The sequence below is a fragment of the Etheostoma spectabile genome, chromosome 23 (assembly GCF_008692095.1).
Source record: "Etheostoma spectabile isolate EspeVRDwgs_2016 chromosome 23, UIUC_Espe_1.0, whole genome shotgun sequence".
NCBI classification, from domain to species: Eukaryota; Metazoa; Chordata; class Actinopteri; order Perciformes; family Percidae; genus Etheostoma; species Etheostoma spectabile.
Window position 1 is genome coordinate 6,976,191 of NC_045755.1, and position 5,283 is coordinate 6,981,473.

The 5,283-nt window shown below is 39.2% G+C and overlaps 1 long non-coding RNA gene across 1 annotated transcript in view; it reads left to right on the forward strand.

Annotated features, from left to right (window-relative positions):
* LOC116672833 (uncharacterized) overlaps positions 1-5,283 on the forward strand; it is a 31,375-nt gene that overhangs the window by 5,203 nt on the left and 20,889 nt on the right. The gene's annotated exons all lie outside the window — the stretch shown is intronic.

Consider the following 5,283-nt stretch of genomic DNA (forward strand, 5'->3'; position numbering starts at 1 on the left):
CTAACACACACATAAATGTCCCCTCGGCTTGTGTACAAAAGCATAGTCAAATACAAAAAAATTGGCTTACTTACAATATCAGCTTAAGTGCTCATGGTCACAATTCTACAGATTAGGATTCAAGGAATTTTAGGATTCATGCTTGATAGGCAAAAGGGTCAAAGCTAATGTATTATATGGCCTTATGCCTCCAAGTTGTTGCAGTGTTGCACCTATAGTTTTTTTGTTTAATACTGATCATATTTAATGTATAGTGCAATACTTTGATCCATAAACATTTGGCAAAGGGACTTACCTGGTTATAAACGAAGAATAAAATTGTAATTGAAAGTCAATCTAGAAAATATGCATTTCTTAATGTCTGTCAAGTTTCAAAACAGAATGCACTCAAAAATCTAATGCACACAATCTAAGGCATTCTTCCCCAACTCTTGTGAAACTGTGAGTGACAAGACATAAAATGAAATGCGCTCAAAAAGGCAATCTTCTCCTAATGTTTCATTACAATCAAGTTTATTTTTAACAGACCAGAATGAGATTTGAGTGATGAGCCGCAGTTTGTCCATCAACACTATCAGCACTTAGATCTGTCCAGTGAAGGAGAACAATGCCTGGCTTTAGTTTTGGAATGTCGTAATTGTGTAGGAGAGTTAGGGGAATATGACAATAGTGGATTTTATGTAACGAGAGTAGAAAAAAATAGTGTGAATTTAGTGATTTTTTTTTTTTAATTTTGATTTCTTCCAGGAAGTTGATTCTAACAAAGTGAGTAATCTTTGACTCCTCGTAAATCAGATTTACGTATGTTGTTGTCATAGAATGTAATTGATCATAGATGTTTCATGACAAACAAATAAACAGAAAAGATAACCTGATGCTACAAGGACATAGCGACAAATAATAGACAGGACAAACAAATATGGGGGGTGGGGGAGGATGGGGGGTTACAGTGAATAAATTATTTCATGCCAGTGTTTTACATCAACACGTACTATTGTTTTTTGTATGTTTGTTGCAATGAAGTTGCGGGAGACAGAGAAAGTAGCAAAACAATTTTTTTTTGTGTAGTTCTTTAAAAATAAAAATAAAACTTGTTTTGGGGAGAATAGAACTACTGTAGGCTGAGTTTTCCTAGGAACCTTACCAAAAAGGCTCAGGATTCTGCAAATGTTGGTATAATATGAAAATGGCTGGTGGATTTAAGTCAAAACATTATAATTTATTGAATGAATCAAATTTAAACATGTCTGTCAGTGGCTTGTTGATCGTTACATTGTTAATTTCCTATCCTGGCCTAGGACACACATTCATACGGTTTGATAAAGTACTTATTGGACTTTAACTTATCATTGCACTTACAATAACGAGCATAGCTGTCCTCAATTTGTGTCAATGTGTACGTCTCAGCTCCTGTTTTTCCTGCATCCACCGTGTGTGTTTTTGTGTGTGTGCGTGTCAGTCAGGGCTGAAACAGAGGCCGCTTCAGCAACATCAGAGTAAAAAACATTACAGTATACATTGATAAATATATACAGGTTGGCAGGACGGTCTGACATGTTTTGTCTTTCCACACCGTATGTTTTGTTGGTAAATGTGAGATGTTCGAGTTACACACTCCCGCTTAGTCATTGGCTCTCAGAGTCACATACTGATACAAAGTCTGGCACGTTGGACTGCTGGGATTGGTTTAAGTTGTGGTGATTGGTCAAAATTGCAAGTTGCACCAAAGTCACAGTGATTGGTGGAGTTGGCGCGAAATCCTGGAGGGACTGACTTATAAGGTTCAGGAAGTCCTCCAGCCAATTATACACGTCAAAACACTTTGCCATCCTGACCTTCTAGTTCATAAAGATGAAGCGTTTTACTGCAATGCTAGTGTGATAAATATTTTTACTAATTTGCAATTGATGCCTTGGGGCTTAATACCCCAAAACATATGGCTGGATATAGGGCTACATTCATGCTTGAGACTTTAGAAAGTGTATCTCTGACTCCATTCCTAAGGGCAGTAACGGCTGGGCTTAACAAAACCATAAAGAGTGTCTGATCAGGTTGGGTGAAGAGCATTCTTGGCAAAAAGACTTGTAAAAGTGTCCATGGTTCACTTAAGCTGCTCGAAACTTGATGTTCCTCTCCTAAGTGAGAAAACCACATGTCACATATTCTTTATTTAAGGCTTTATTGAAGCCACTGTATGTAATGCTTGTATTGTATGTAAAAATAAAATATTCAATAACTTTAGCCATTACATGAAATGAACAGCTTTTGGATGTCTCTCACATCAGTTTATACGATTTCCTCTTCTGAATTGCAGAATGAATTTGCTGCAAAATATTCCTATTACCTATTCCAAACAATAGTCCCCTTCAGTAAGGAGATGTAAATGATTTGTTTTTAAGGTTTTATTATTGTATCTGATACATACATATAAGGACTTGTAGTGTTGGGTAGATAGAAGTTTATCAATGTATCCACCTGCGATATATCAGCAATATGTTTTTACATGTAAACCCTCAAGTGTTAACTAGTAGCTTTGACAGAGGAAAAGTGCAGAAAAGTACAGAAAATGTACTGTAGAATAATATAACTTCAGCAGTACAGAAGAACTCGATGTGTTTTCAGTGTTTGTGTGTCTCTACCTAATAATTACTAGCAAAGCAGAAAAGACAAAGATTTTGGGATATATAAGTAGAAAGTTTACTTTTAAAGTTTACTTAAACCTGCTGCATTCATTGTATTGTTCTATATAGCAAACATCTCAAGCCCAAAAAACAAGCTTTACATTCAAACTATCTGTAAATGCTGGTCTGTCATCTCTCTGTCTCTCTATGGTGTTTCTCTTCCCTCTCCACTTCCTCTGCCCTTTTCCGTGCAGAGTTTTAGCTCATGTGTGACCTCTGCAGGTGTCGCTCTACAAACAGCATGGCCAACTGACCCACTGCAGGATGTGGGATCAGCTTACTTTTCTTGAAAAGCCTTCCTCTTAAAATGAAAAATAAATCTACGTACTACTAACATATCTCAGCTTAATATTTACATGTCAAAATAAGTTGCCAGAATTTTAGAAGAAATGTTTTTACTGAAGAAAGAAAAGCAGAATTGGAAAATGTTCTGTTTTGTCAGCATAAAAGCTGCTCTTTATTTTGTGTGTGTCTAATATTACCTAGTAGGACCAGTGTGTAGGCTTTATAAGGATTTATTGGCAGAAATGGAATATAATCAGAATTATTTAGTTTTCTTTAGTGTATCAGTCATTTTCTTTAGTGTACCTGTAATTAAGAATCGTGTTTTCATAGAATGAGCCCTTCATCTTGACTGCGTCCTCCACAGAGCCAGCCATGTTACACTGCCATGTTTCTACAGTAGCCCAGAACGGACTACCAAACGGCGGTGTGTCATGAAATAATAAACTTCTCATTACAAACAATAACAGAAGATGGAAATCATTTCAGAACTGTTTTAGCTATCTATGATTGTTTGATTGCTAACGTTAGCTCAAAACACCTTTCAAGTTCCAGCCTTTGTTGTGTTTGATTGATAACTTGCCAGCAGTGAACAAACTTCTTTAGGTAGTTCCATTTTTACTGTATTGACATTACAGAAGTCTCTCGTTGGCATCTTGTAGACTACTTGTTGCAAAGTGACGCATGCACAACTTACATCTGCACTCGTCGCCAAGTGACGAATGCACGACTCATATCTGTACTTGACTCGCATCGGGCAATGACACCAGTATTAGAGAGGGCCATTTTTGTTTTTAGACAACCGTGGGTTCTGCTACGCGTTTGGGAAGGGATGGGTGACGATAGGTATACTTGGTTGGTTGCAATCTGTAACTTCACTGCTAGATGCCATTAAATCCTACACAGTTGTTCTGTAAGCAGATTTTTAGTGGTTGGTGATCTATACAGCAGCCTACAGTGTGAAAAGAGCAGTTAAGGAGGCAAAAAGGGACAATTTTTGGACAACCGCAAAAGCTATAGAACTATGACAGATTACAAGCCCACCCCGTGCTCTGTGTCAAGTGCTCATGCATCCATAGCAAGTGAGATAAACACATTTTACACTCTCTTTGAGGCCATTAACAGCTAACAAGCTAAAACAGCTGAAGCAGAGGTTAATGAATGGGTGGGGGCACCTCTCACACCTATCTCCCTTTCTGAGCATGATGTCAGGAGGATTTTAACTTTCACTGTCATCCTTAACACCGGATAACTCGAAGGTTGAGTTTTGAGTCACCTGCTAAACTCCCTGTACCAATAAGACTGTGTAGCCACTTTCGACTCCAATACATTTTTATTTTTCTTATAGCACTGACATCAAATTTGTTAACGACAGCTGTGGTGGGCTGATACTCTTCCTAAAGGATATTTATACATGGCACTAAAATACCTTGTGAGAATCATTAAGGATCAAAACCACTCATGTAGCAGCCCTTTCTCCCTGTTGAGGTTACGAAGAAGGTACTGGATACACCAGGGCAGCCCTAAGAGGCTCAGGAAAAGCTTCTACCCTCAGGCCGCTAGTGGCCTAAACGAGGACACTGCCTAAGACTAATGTGTACCAATGTGCGTGCAACCTCAGGGTGACAGGCCAGGCGAGAGGAGTGCCCCAACTAGAGGACATGCAAACATAGGTGAGCTGGGACAAAAATGTGAATAGCAAGACAACCACTGGGAGCTGAATGTTCTTTAGCTTGATTTCCCCAGGAGACTGCCTCTGTGAAGGAGGTAAGGAGGATCTCCACTAGCTCAGCAGAACGTCCTAGGACTTGAACTGGTGGGACTGAGAAATATAGCTTTACATTCTTGGAGCTTTGGTGGTAGAAAAGTTTCCTGGGTTGGATAGTTGAGGTGAGGTTAGGAGCTGCGGTGAAACAACGCTGTAACTCCGTGAAGGCTCCTCAGCAGTCTTTGACCACACAAAGGGAGTATTCTACTGCCTGCAGTGACAATGAACCCCAAAGAACAGCTGGTTCTCCAGCAGTCTTTGGTGGACGCACTCCACATGCTCTTGAGTGGTCTTGGAAAAAATCAAGATGTCATCCAAATATACAAATGCAAACTTGTTCAGTATACCCCAAAGCAGGTCATTTACTAGGGCTTGGAAATCTGCGGGAACATTGTCCAGACCAAAAAAACCCATAAAAAAAAAACAGAATGACAAGTGATTGAGGTGTGTCTATCAGATGAAAGGTGAGGGTTTCATGATGAGAAAAGGACATGGCCAGGCAAACCGGGGTAGTTCTATGAGTCACCGAGTAGAAGAGGGGTCTATCGAGGG